The sequence below is a fragment of the Thalassophryne amazonica genome, chromosome 8 (assembly GCF_902500255.1).
Source record: "Thalassophryne amazonica chromosome 8, fThaAma1.1, whole genome shotgun sequence".
NCBI lineage: Eukaryota > Metazoa > Chordata > Actinopteri > Batrachoidiformes > Batrachoididae > Thalassophryne > Thalassophryne amazonica.
The window spans coordinates 48,938,732-48,953,591 of NC_047110.1; the positions used below are offsets into that span (position 1 = coordinate 48,938,732).

The 14,860-nt window shown below is 38.5% G+C and overlaps 1 pseudogene; it reads left to right on the top strand.

Annotated features, from left to right (window-relative positions):
* LOC117515547 overlaps positions 1 to 14,860 on the top strand; it is a 71,282-nt pseudogene that overhangs the window by 39,281 nt on the left and 17,141 nt on the right.

The window sequence follows — 14,860 nt, forward strand, 5'->3', positions numbered from 1 at the left end:
GGCAAACATACTAGTAGACCACGGAAGACATCAAAGCGTCAAGACAGAAAACTTAAAACAATATGTCTCAAAAATCGAAAATAAACACAATAAAACAAATGAACGAATGGGAGGAAACTGGAGTCAACGTCTGTGACCAGCTGTAAGAAACCGCCTAAAGGAAATGGGATTTACATATGGAAAAGCTAAACGAAAGCCATCATTAACACCTAAACAGAAAAAAACAAAGTTACAGTGGGCTAAGAAAAAGCAGTCGTGGACTGTGGATGACTGGATGAAAGTCATATTCAGTGATGAATCTCGAATCTGCATTGGGCAAGGTGATGATGCTGGAACTTTTGTTTGGTGCCGTTCCAATGAGATTTATAAAGATGACTGCATGAAGAGAACATGTAAATTTCCACAGTCATTGATGATATGGGGCTGCATGTCAGGTAAAGGCACTGGGGAGATGGCTGTCATTACATCATCAATAAATGCACAAGTTTACGTTGATATTTTGCATACTTTTCTTATCCCATCAATTGAAAGGATGTTTGGGGATGATGAAATAATTTTTCCAGATGATAATGCATCTTGCCATAGAGCAAAAACTGTGAAAACATTCCTTGCAAAAAGACACATAGGGTCAATGTCATGGCCTGCAAATAGTCCGGATCTTAATCCAATTGAAAATCTTTGGTGGAAGTTGAAGAAAATGGTCCATGACAAGGCTCCAACCTGCAAAGCTGATCTGGCAACAGCAGTCAGAGGAAGTTGGAGCCAGATTGATGAAGAGTACTGTTTGTCACTCATTAAGTCCATGCCTCAGACACTGCAAGCTGTTATAAAAGCCAGAGGTGGTGCAACAAAATCCTAGTGATGTGTTGGAGCATTCTTTTGTTTTTCATGATTCCATAATTTTTTCTTCAGAATTGAGTGATTCCACAGTTTTTCCCCTCTGCTTGGTCTAAAAAAGTAACTGTTACTGACTGCCACAATTTTTTTTCCTGATTTCTTATAGTGTTTCTTAAAGCCAGAAAGTTGCCATTTGAAATGACTTTAGTTTTGTGTCATGTCTGTGATTCACTTTTTTTTCTACAAAATTAAACAACTGAATGAACATCCTCCGAGGCCGGTGATTCCATGATTTTAGCCAGGGGTTGTATATGATAATGATTGTGGCAGTTTGTCCACATGGAGCAACAGATTAATCTTTGCACAATGTAGCCATTTTTCTTTACAGATAGTATGGTGTATAGCAGATCATTCATTTATTTGAATTATCTTATATTGCCAAGTATTTCTATTTAGTTCAGGTTTAGTATGTTGTTTTTCTAATTACACATCCTATGCAAAATATATTAGCAGTTTTGTTTCTGTGGCATTCACTTTATGCATGAATACTGATTAAATCACTTTAAAAAAATTGATTCCCTTCAGCTCATTATATGAACATCTTGTCTCACTTCTTTTTCTGGCTGAAGTATGGGGGCAGATGATGTGCTGTTGCCAAGACTGAATCTGAGCCAGTGAGCATGTGACTTAGGAATGGACATAGCTCAGCTGTTCATGTTCCTGCCGAAGGAACAACAAGCATTTGCTAGACTTGAAATAGAGATGGGTAAAAACGGAAACTTTGTCCAAATATCACTTAAACTCTGAACTTAAGAAATGTCTGTTCTTTCAAAATCTAACCTTTTTCATTTGGTAAGATGTTAGGATCATAGATAGCTAAAGAGGTGTTATTGTATGTCAGTCTCACAAAGATGATGGTTTTCTCATGAACTGCCCAAATTACAAAAATATTTTTAACAAAGAAATTACTGCAGCTCTTTAGACTTACATTGCCTCTGACACTCACTGAGCCAGTGTACTGAAATCTTCTACTTTAAGGAAGTCACAGCTGCAACAATAACCTCAACTCATGTTAAACACACATCCACTGACCCGATCTTGTCTGAAGTTTTGGATATCGATGCCAGCTTTGAATCCTTACCCGGTGACAAGAAATACACTCTCGGTACACTCTGGCTGCCTATTGTGGTGTCATTATACCACCACCACTGAGAGAGAAGGTACTATGCCAGCTCTACTCTGGACACTATGGTGTCACAGCACAGTTACTTCTGGTAGCCAGGGCTGGATGCAGCTATACAGGATATAGCGTGTGTGTGTGTATATATATATATATATATATATATATATATATATATATATATATATATATATATATATATATATATATATATATATATATATATGAAGAGCTCTTTTCCAAAATGCTATAAATCCATTTTGTTTTTGAGAAAAATGTCTTTTATTTATCCAGACCCACAAATTTTGCAAATATTTAGTTTATCCTGTTGTAATAGATGGTTGGTTCAGTCTGAACAATTTAAACAGTAATTGACAAGTCTAACAACAATGTTATTCTTTATAATCCAGTTTTGTTTTTTTTTCCAAAACGCTATAAATCCACTCGTTTGTTTTTAAAAATGCTATAAATCCATTCATTTTTTTGTCTTGTTTTTAAAACAAGATAACATGTTGTAGATATCAGGAAATTTCATCAATTTGTAATAAAGCAATTAATAAAGTAACACTTCAATAACGTTCATTCATTTTGCTTAATCTTGTGTTTTAAGACTATCCACCATGGAAAATAACTAACTAAATAAGTCATTTCAATTTTTAAATGCAATCCATTCAATGTGCAACCCTAAATAGCATGACAAAACCACCATTTAAAAACAATAATTACTGAATGTATTCTTATCAATTGTCAGTTAAGTGCTGAACCTGTATGTGTGTGTGCAGCATCCTGAGGGCATGAACTCTCTAAGTGCTACACAACTTGAGTAATGTAACTTCAAACATGTCTAAAATTTTTCTTCCTCCTTGAATAAAAAAGTAATATCATAGTGTTTATTGTTATACTTCATAGTAGACCTTACAAACACACTACACTTGTTTTTTATGTTCTGGACAACAACTGTGTAAAATATCAGATCTCTAGTCATAAGCACTGTGAAACTGAGCTTTTTGTATGTGAAAGTGCCATTTGGCACAATTGATCCAAATGTGCCAAACAGGATTATTTATATTTTATGACTAATTAGACCATAAGTCCAAAAAAGTTGAAAATAAGTCATGTGAAATGATAAGACGATGCTTAAAGTCGCCTTGGACATGATGAAAGTCTTTTGTCAAGGCTGCTCTTACAATTCCAGCAATTTCCTGTCCATTTGCTTTCACCTTTACACATGCTGATATTGGCCTCCTTTGTAGTTAAAGACTACAATTCCCATGATGCGGTGGGAAGCTTATCTCATTGGCTAAAAAATATATGAGTCATGGGTTTGAAACGTCACTTGGTTTGCTAGCTCTGAATGGCAAAAATCTTCAATGCGTAAGTGCCTTGAAACGCACGTTTTTACTCCAAAGCGTCCACCAGACGAATGCGCATACCAAGAACGGAGCTTACACTGGATTTAGAGAGTAAACAGGTTAGTGAATAAGCCCGTCACATGGAAAATCCGAAAGTATCAGAAACACGGGAAAGACGCGTTTTAATCTTCATATTTTTACTTTTTCATGGAATAAAATGGACTTATTTTTCTGTTGAGTTTCACTAACAAATGAGCCCACTTACAGTGAGGAAAATAAGTATTAGAACATCCTGCGGTTTTGCAAGTTCTCCCACTTAGAAATCATGGAGGGGTCTGAAATTTTCATCTTAGGTGCATGTCCACTGTATGGAAGCCCCTTTGCGCCACTTGAAAAAAGTTTTTTTGATTAATTGCGAGATAGTATCTCACAAGTCTGAGTTACTATCTCGCAATTCTGACTTATCTCACAATTCTGAGTTACATGGAATGATAACCATTGTTTTGTGTACATTTTTATAATAATAATAATAATTCTGATGATGATTAGGATACTCTGAATAAATTAATATATTATATACAGACAATAGGAATGGATGCTAATTTCAACAGGGTCCTCAAACGTTCCACAGTGATTCATGCTGCATATTCATTTATTGCATATTCATTTATAACGTCAATGAATAAAATTAAAATCATTTAAACAAATAAACACTAAAACAAACACCATCGTGTGATGAAACATCATAAAATAAACATAATATCAGACGCTTCGTTCCTACTGAACAAAACCAGCCAATTAGTGCTCGTAAATATGAACATATTCTGTTCACTCCCACATATCTGGAGACAACGTGAGATAGAATAAGGATCATATTGATTTGTGTACGTTTTTGTTGCGCAAACTGTGTATCTGTGCTGTTACATGTGAGTTTAAAGGCAACGAGGTTCAAATGCGCGTTCCCGTGAAGGGGGTGCTTTTCACGGCAGGGGTGCTGAATCCGGCACAACATGTCTCAAGCGATGCCTTGCTCGTAAATCTGTGCCACCACCATCCATGAGTCTTAACAACAGACGGACAGTTTCTCTGTCCGTGGTTATGCCAGCCATCCCTCACTTCTGGTGCATCCATCTGTAGCCGTGTTGTTGACCCGACATCTGTAGCTGCTGATGGATGAACTCCGCCACCTCGACAACATCCGTTTTATTTCGCCTGCGCCAGAGATGGTTCCTTGCCAAAGTTCTTTGTAAAGTTCAGAGACTTATTTCAATGTCATCCTCCTCATGTAATAGCGTCCGAATCTCACTGTTTGTGAAACCACACCGAAAATAGCTTTCAATGATCGAATGGAATGACCATGTAGGGGGCAATGCATTTCGTAACAAAGTATCTCAGAATTGCGAGATAGTAACTCAGAATTGCGACATAGTAACTCAGAATTGTGAGATAGTAACTCAGAATTGCGAGATACTATCTCGCAATTAATCAAAAAAACTTTTTTCAAGTGGCACAAATGGGCTTCCATACCACTGTGAGAGACATAATCTAAAAAACAATCCGGAAATCACAAAGTATGATTTTTTTTTAATTTTTTTTTATTTATTTATTTTTTGTATGTTACTGCTGCAAATAAGTATTTGAACACCTGTGAAAATCAATGTTAATATTTGGTACAGTAGCCTTTGTTTGCAATTACAGAGGTCAAACGTTTCCTCTAGTTTGTCACCAGGTTTGCACGCACTGCAGCAGGAATTTTGGTCCACTCATCCATACACATCTTCTCTAGATCTTTCAGGTTTGGAGTTTCAGCTCCCTCCAAAGATTTTCTATTGAGTTCAGGTATGGAGACTGGCCAGGCCACTCCAGGATCTTGAAATGCTTCTTACGGAGCCCCTCCTTAGTTGCCCTGGCTGTGTGTTTGGGGTCATTGTCATGCTGGAAGACCCAGCCATGAGCCATCTTCAATGCTCTTACTGAGGGAAGGAGGTTGTTTGCCAAAATCTCACAATACATGACCCCATCCATCCTCCATTCAATACGGTGCAGTCGTCCTGTCCCCTTTGCAGAAGAGCACCCCCAGAGCATGATGTTTCCACCCCCATGCTTCGCGGTTGGGATGGTTTTCTTGGGGTTGTTCTCATCCTCTAAACATGGTAAGTGGAGTTGATTCCAAAAAGCTCTATTCTGGTCTCATCTGACCACATGACCTTCTCCCATGCCTCCTCTGGTTCATCCAGATGGTCACTGGTGAACTTCAAATGGGCCTGGACATGTGCTGGCTTGAGCAGGGGGACCTTGCTGCCCTGCAGGATTTTAAACCATGACAGCATCATGTGTTACGAATGTAATCTTTGTGACTGTGGTCCCAGCTCGCTTCAGGTCATTGACCAGGTCCTCCTGTGTAGTTCTGAGCTTTCTCAGAATCATCCTTACACCACAAAGTGAGATCTTGCATGGAATCCCAGATTGAGGGAGACTGACAGTCATCTTGTGTTTCTTCCACTTTCTAATAAATAATCATAACAGTTGTTGTCTTCTACCAAGCTGCTTGCCTGTTGTCCTGTAGTCCATCCAAGCCTTGTGCAGGTCTACAGTTTTGTTCCTGGTGTCCTTAGACAGCTCTTTGGTCTTGGCTATGGTGGACAGGTTTGAGTGTGATTGAGTGTGTGAACAGGTGTCTTTTATACAGGTACCAAGTTCAAGCAGGTGCAATTAATACAGGTAAAGAATGCAGAATAAGAGGGCTTCTTAAAGAAAAATTAACAGGTCTGTGTGAGCCTGAATTCTTGCTGGTTGGTAGGTGTTCAAATACTGCAGCAGTAACATACAAATAAATTATTTAAAAAAATCATACGTTGTGATTTCCGGATTTATTTTATTTTATTTATTTATTTATTTATTTTTTATTATGTCTCTGAGTGGACATGCACCTAAGATGGAAATCTCAGACCCCTCCATGATTTCTAAGTGGGAAAACTTGCAAAACCGCAGGGTGTTCAAATACTTATTTTCCTCACTGTATGGCCGGATTCGATGTGTTTTGAAGCTCCAAAAGATGAGCACAAGTAAGCGAAAATTATGAATTCTAATATGATGACAAATTATTAGTTATTGGCGTTTGTGGTGAATGGTTGGCTTAGAGTGGAGTTGGTCACTTTCTTTGAGATTGCCTGATTCTAAAGAGGTACAAAATTGTACTTACCCAACACTGCGGAATGTTGACTTGCAAACTGGTACTTTATGAGGATGATCATTACACAGCAGACTGTATTTCACAGAGATGTTCCTGTCCTTCAGTCTTCATCGTCAACCTTTTGACGCTGCCGTTTAACTTCTGTTATTGTCATCAGATGAAGTTGAGCCCTGTCCTGTTCAGCCTTACCAGGCATATCATAAACCTTCTAAAAATTCATTACGATGTCATCGGGTATTAATGTATCTGCAAGTTTTTGGCAGCATTGTGTTTACATCCAATAGAGGGAATCAGCCCGCCACCAGAATAGCGAATTTTCTTCGTTTTCTCTCGTTCATAGTTGTCCTTGTTTAAACAGTGTCTTCTACCACCTGATGTAGGTCTCACAGGCTCTTCAGAACCATCAAAAGTACTCACAGCAAACATTCCCGAAAGTTATTTGGACATAAGACCGTACACAAGCAACAAAAGTCCCCGCTTCAGATCGCTGCCATGTTGGATAGCGCTGACCGAACTCTGATTGGTCTAGCGGAAATGTTGTACCCAGCCAAAAACCATGTGCAGCGCCAATCGCAGTTTGGAAAGAAACAACAATTTGCAGCACATATAAACAAGGAAATATAGCGATTTGGCATGAAATATTCATGGAGCAGTGAATATGCTCAGTACACAGCAGAATAGCGTGGCGAACTCTTTTTTTTTTTTTTTTTTTTAAACTGGAATTTATCACGTTTTGGAAAAGAGCTCTTCATATGTAGCTAGATAGATAGAAAGTAAATAGTCATTCTGGAAGATGAGCTCAAATTTGAAGCAAGCCAGCCATACACTGTCGCTACAATGTGATGATAATGTGTAATAAATGCATCAGTGTGATACAGCCCTGTGCTAAGTTGAGCATGCTCAGTGTGCTAAATTGAGTGACACGTGTTACTGTTGTGCATTTGCTTTTACGGAAAACTGTGAACCAAAAATGTCTTGAACAGACAATAGATCTTGTTTGCTCCAACAAATAATATCTAATAATTAAGATGTGAAAAATGCATCACATTGTAAATTTCAGTGACATCTGCATGTTTAACTGTGATGTCCACAGCAAAGCATCTGTGTCCACTGAGCTGAATCCTTTCTACTCCTGACCACATAGCAGTGATGCAGTCTGTCCTTCACACTTGTGCAGAAGTTGGCAATGAAGAAGTACATCCAGACTGCGAGAATACGAGGTCTGTTAGAAAAGTATCCGACCTTTTTATTTTTTGCAAAATCCTGATGGACTTGAATCACGTGTGCTTGCATGAGCCACCCTTGAACCTTCGTGCGCATGCGTGAATTTTTTCCCGCCTGTCGATTCCGTCATTTGCTGGTAAGCAGCCTTTGTTTGCGGATGGGTGTAGTCTCTCGTTGGATTTTCTTTGCAAGGAAAATGGCGGAACGACTGGAGCAGCGCACTGCATCAAATTTTGCCAGAAACTGGGTGACAGCCAGGTGGAAACCATTCGGATTATTAAGACGGCTTTCGGTGACGATCCTATGGGCATCACACAGATTAAAGAGTGGTACAACCGGTTTAAAGACGGCCGCACAACGGTGGAGAGCGAGCCGCGCTCCGGTCGGCCTTCAACATGCTGAAATGACCAGATCATTTCCAAAGTGAACGCTGTGGTGATGCGGGACCGTCGTGTAACTGTCCAAGAAATTGCGGAAGAGATAGACATCAGCACTTTTTCGGCACATTCCACTGTGACAGAAGATTTGGCCATGAAAAGAGTTGCAATGAAATTCATGCCGATGGCTTCAGCACGAAGCTGACGGCTGAGCAAAAGCACCTCCGTTTTGAAGTCTCAAAGGACATGCTGTGACATGCCCACCTGTTCCACAATTTCTCGGATAGTCACACGACTGAAAAGCCACCGAAAGCCGTCTGAATCTTCCGAATGGTGGAAGAGGTGGGCATCATTTTTCGGAGTCCAGCATGTCCTGTGAGACTTCAACACGGAGGTGCTTTTGCTCCATCGGCAGCTTCGTGCCGAAGCCATCGGCATGAATTTTGCTGCAACTCTTTTCATGGCCAAATCTTCTTTCACAGTGAAATGTGCCAAAAAAGTGCTGATATCCACCTCTTCCGCAATTTCTCAGATAGTCACATGACGGTCCCGCATCACCACAGCGTTCACTTTGAAAATGATCTGGTCATTTCAGCATGTTGATGGCCGCCCGGAGCGTGGCACGCTCTCCACCGTTGTGCGGCCGTCTTTAAACCGGTTGTACTGCTCCTTAATCTGTGTGATGCCCATTGGATCGTCACCAAAAGCCGTCTTAATAATCCAAATGGTTTCCACCTGGCTGTCGCCCAGTTTCTGGCAAAATTTGATGCAGTCGCGTTGCTCCAGTCGTTCCGCCATTTTCCTTGCAAAGAAAATCCGATGAGAAACTACACCCATCCGCACACAAAGGCTGTTTACCAGCAAATGACGCTATCAACAGGCGTGAAAGAATTCACGCATGCGCATGAAGGTTCAAGGTTGGCTCATGCAAGCACATGATTCAAATCCATCAGGTTTTTGCAAAAAATAAAAAGGTCGGATACTTTTCTAACAGACCTCGTATATTTCGTAGGATACTTCTGGCATTATTTAAATTTCTCAGCCAATTAGAAAGTCAGTACCCACTTACATCATTCACACAATTAGCATACCAATGCATACATGCCAAAAGGTGAACTAACACTGGCCACCACTTCAATTTACGCCAGTGTATTCTGGGGAAAATGTTCCGATAAATAAACCTGTCCTTATTCTACCGCAGGGGTATTCAACTCGTTTCATAAAGGGCCAAGATGGTGCAGGTTTTCCTTGCAACCACCCACTCCCCCAGGTGCTTTCACTGATTAACATCACCACCCTGCAGTCCCCAAAATATGATTAAATTAACACTCAAACCCAGGTTAGGTGTTTCAGACTTCATTGAGAGGCACATTTGGGCATCTTTCATCACATGTAGAGCCATGCACACGCCACCTTTTTTAACATTAACATTTGAAAAAAGTCACAGTTCCAAAGGGAACTTTAAGAAGAAATGAATTATACTTAAAGCACTCTTGTGTCCTGTGCTATGAAGAGAATTTCTCAGTTCACTTTTTGTTCACTCAAATTAAAATTGAGAGTTGAATTTTTCTCTTGTCTGTCATCTTCTTCTTTAACAGTTGCTCCAGCAGGCTACATCTACCAGTAACCAAGGCAATTTCAATGGTATTCAGAGGTTAGGAGGTGAGTAACTATACTTCATGAGGAGTACATCACCAAGACTTTGTCAGATAATTTTATTAAGTAGGGCCAATGTATGGCTGTGGGGAGTTGAAGAACAACTTTGTGGATCACAGTTGAAGACAGTGATTAACGTTTTCCAGATATCCAGGTTTTTCAGCCAAACTAACAGTTTTCTGGGAAATGGAAGCCAGCCACCTGAATAGGAACTGATTTTTTTTTTTTTCACCTGGAAAATTTCAGATTTGTGAGCGATTCTTTCTTTTTGCTTTGAATATGGCCACAGCCATATTTGTAGTTTTGTTTGGCTCGTTTGACTGAGCGACAAATGGCTTGACAAGAAATTCAGCCAGTTGGACATAAAATCTGGTCAGGACTGTACTACTGGATATGTGTCTATAAAATAAGTCTCCCAGACTTGATATCAGGGTATTTGTGTTCAGTTGTAGACTTTTTGGCATGTTTACCTAGAGTCTTTGTCATGTGGCTAAGCTAAGTTTCCAAGTGTATTTTATGAACTATCCATTGCATTCAGCATCAAAGCATTGTGAGAATATTGTTTGACACAATGCTTACAAACATTGCAATATGTACTGCAGTTACTCACTAGTCCAAATGTTATCATTATCAATGTATGACAGCAAACAAATAACATAACTGCAGAAGTTAATCATTGCCAAGTTAACATGATATTGGTGCCTTCTTCTTCTAACATTAATCGGGGCTGCAAAACCTCTGTTTGTATACGGATTTCTGTCAAAATTTATTTTCATGTTCTGTTTATTTTGTCATGTAAAACTGCTAACTTCATAAAATATATATGGCTTTATTTTGACATGAAACACGCTCCTCTGAAAACATAACCATGTGGAGTAAATCAATCGCATCCCTCTCTTCTGTGGTGTTTAATGGCAGCCGGCATCTTTATTGTTGCATTGCTGCCACCTTTTCCATCAGTCCGTTAAAGCAATACTAAATCCTCTCCGAGTCCAGTGTCTTTCAAATATTTAAAAAGCCAACACTTCCCCTCTCACTCTACCTTATGGCTAAAATACTTTTACAGAAACATCTTTCAGGCCTTACAATTGATTTCCATCAGTTTTGACTCTTTAATAGATAAACTATTCAAAAACCACAAGATATATTTTGTAAAATAAAATATTTTGAGGTAAAATTAAAGCACTGTGCTAAATACTGTACAGGTATATTCACTGGTTATGATTTTTATTATTTATATTACAACTGGTGGAATTTGAAAGTGCTGCATTCTGGTGATGGCATTTCACAACACTTTATTTAGAATTCAGTTGGTCTGGTGGTGCTATTTGGCATTAATATGTGGTATTGGTTTGGTGATGGACTTTTTTAATTTAATTTTTTTAACTATTGCATCAGTTTTTAATGACTTACAAGTGGCAAAAGACTTTTCATTGGCAATAGTTATGTCTTTAAGTGTGTTATTTACTAAAAGCAGAAACTGTCATTGTTTTATAAGAGACACTTAGAATTTGATAAATGTAGAATGAAAACAGTGAAAGCAGAATTACTGTCTGTTAATGCAGTCAGTCCATTTGTGGAAGCTTATTACAGACAATACATACAAGATAGTAAATAAATTTTAATGAAATCAAGACTTGAGCCATATTTTGTTCCAGTACAAGAGTCAAATACCACTATGTTTAAACCAAGAAAAACTGCCCCTGGACACCCCTAGGGCATGTCACGCCTGCGGCTCTGGCCGTCCACTCATAGAAAATGTTCATTCAAAAAAAAATTTAAATAATAATTTCAGTCACTTGCACCCATGCATTAGTGATGGTCGGTAAGCCTCTCTGTGCTTTAATGCCTCCAATTGGGCAAGATTGAATAGCAGCAGACTAACAAAGCAAGAAGTTAGTCTTCATTGAAACATTCAAACTGCAAAATATGTCAAAATACAGGTGCATCCAAAAAAAATTTGGATACTTTGAAAAAGCTTTAAATTACGTATTCTAGACTCTTCAAATCATGTCTGGAAGCATTCGTTGGACCATCTGTTGTGGCAATAATAAGGCAAAACAAAAAGCACACCACAAGATTGAGAGAAAAGGTAATGACAGAATTGTTTTCACTTAAACAACTGTATACAGTATAGTGTTCACAATAATAGGATGGCTGAAAAGAGTCAAAAATTTAAATCTTAGTGAAAGACATGCCTTGTCACGCAGAAAAGCGAGTTCACAAGTTTTGTGTGTGTGTGGCTTGCAAAAGTATTTGGCCCCTTGTTATTTCACGCATTTTAATTTGTTTATACCATTTCAAATACAAAAAGTAAATCAGGCTTCTCAATATAAACATTTCTAAAATTCTTTTTCTTAGACTCAAACTGAAAATAAATCTGTACAACTTGATATAAATTCATTAAAAATATAAAAACCAGTATAATGGGTTGCATAAGTAATCAGCCCCTGGTACAGAGGAGGATTTTCGTAAAAAGACCTGATATTTTGGCTACAAATTGCCAGAAGATACATATGAGATACAAGCCTGGATTTAATGTTTTGGTGAAAGAAAACCCTCCTCTGTACCACTTAATCGTGAAGCTGTATAACTGCAGAAATTGTGCAAAGTGCATGTTTTGCATTTTGTATTTCCAATCACAGCCACAGAAACCTGTAACTTCTTCTGGGTTGTCTGGGTGTCTTTCCTCAATCTTCTCCTTCTTGCACAGTAACTCAGTTTTTGAGAGGTGGATTTACCACAGAGTACCATACTATTTGTATTTCTTCATAACTGATGTAAAAAAAAGTTCAAGACATATTGAGTGACTTGGAAATGTTCATGTATCCATCCCCTGACTTGTCTGAAGAAAACTGGCAATAAAACTGATCATTTACAGGTATTAAACCAGAGGGGCTGATTACTTATGCAACCCATCATATTGGCTTTTATATTTTGAATGGATTCATATCAAGTTGTAGAGATTTATTTTCAGTTTGAGTCTAAGAAAAATAATTTTAGAAATTTTTATATTAAGAAGCAAAAATTATGGAATTACCGGCCTCGGAGGATGTTCATTCAGTTGTTTAATTTTGTGGAAAAAAAGCAGCTCACAGACAAGTGTCCAAAATATCAACGTAAACTTGTGCATTTATTGATAATGTAATGACAGCCATCTCCCCAGTGCCTTTACCTGACATGCAGCCCCATATCATGAATGATTGTGGAAATTTACATGTTCTCTTCAGGCAGTCATCTTTATAAATCTCATTGGAACGGCACCAAACAAAAGTTCCAGCATCATCACCTTGCCCAATGCAGATTCGAGATTCATCACTGAATATGACTTTCATCCAGTCATCCACAATCCACGATTGCTTTTCCTTAGCCCATTGTAACTTTGTTTTTTTCTGTTTAGGTGTTAATGATGGCAAAGCAGTGTGAGGCCTTTTATCCTTTTTCACAATCTTGGGTTTTAGCTCAGCTGGTACAACTGTAACTGTTCTGCCAATTTAATTAAGTCTGCATATTTCACGGGAGGTCGTGGGGGCTTCACGTTGTTTTTAGTATGATTTTGCCTACTCTTAGTGGATCTGGCTTTGGTTTTGAATCATCCTCAGGCTCATGTTTATCTTTGCCATGCATGTCGACATCCTGGTACTGTCCTGCATTTCTCATCTTTTCTTCTTGTATTTCAAACTTTGATCTTCTTGAGTTTCTAAATTCCTGGGATGCCATTGTAGCTATTAAGTTGTCCTTCATGCAAGAAGCAATGGCTCATGCCCTATGGTCTGTCTTCAACTCAACTCTCTTGGCCAGAAGTTCCTGCATCTGTTTCTTATGTTATATTTCTCTAGGAAACAGCAGGTAGATATTATGATTAAAGCACAGCATTCATTTGATAATCATATAGCACCTGTGTGATAAACACTGGAAGGCTAAAAGCCCAACAGAAGAGGAGTGCCTGCTGTTGGAACTGCTCGTGGAGGAGAATAAGAGTTTTAAGATGGAGATTGGGTCCCGGGTAGTGCTGGGTTGAAAAGATTGATTCACCGACTTGAAATCAATGGACTGCATTTATATAGCGCTTTTCCATCTGCATCAAACGCTCAAAGCACTTTACAAGTAATGCCTCACATTTACCCTGATGTGAGGGTCGATTCTCGTTTTAATTCCCACAGATTCAGACATCCAAAGATCTATATATATATATATACACACACACACAGTTGTATGCAAACGTTTGGGCACCCCTGATAATTTTCATGATTTTCCTTTATAAATCATTGGTTGTCTGGATCAAAAATTTCAGTTAAATATATCATATAGCAGATGAACACACTATTTGAGAAGTGAAATGAAGTTTCTACTACCCCTGGCAAAAATTATGGAATCACCGGCCTCGGAGGATGTTCATTCAGTTGTTTAATTTTGTAGAAAAAAAGCAGATCACAGACATGACACGAAACTAAAGTAATTTCAAATGGCAACTTTCTGGCTTTAAGAAACACTATAAGAAATCAGGAAAAAAATTGTGGCAGTCAGTAATGGTTACTTTTTTAGACCAAGCAAAGGAGAAAAAAATATGGAATCACTCAATTCTGAGGAAAAAATTATGGAATCATGAAAAACAAAAGAATGCTCCAACACATCACTAGTATTTTGTTGCACCACCTCTGGCTTTTATAACAGCTTGCAGTCTCTGAGGCATGGACTTAATGAGTGACAAACAGTACTCTTCATCAATCTGGCTCCAACTTTCTCTGATTGCTGTTGCCAGATCAGCTTTGCAGGTTGGAGCCTTGTCATGGACCATTTTCTTCAACTTCAACCAAAGATTTTCAATTGGATTAAGATCCGGACTATTTGCAGGCCATGACATTGACCCTATGTGTCTTTTTGCAAGGAATGTTTTCAGTTTTTGCTCTATGGCAAGATGCATTATCATCTTGAAAAATGATTTAATCATCCCCAAACATCCTTTCAATTGATAGGATAAGAAAAGTGTCCAAAATATCAACGTAAACTTGTGCATTTATTGATGATGTAATGACAGCCA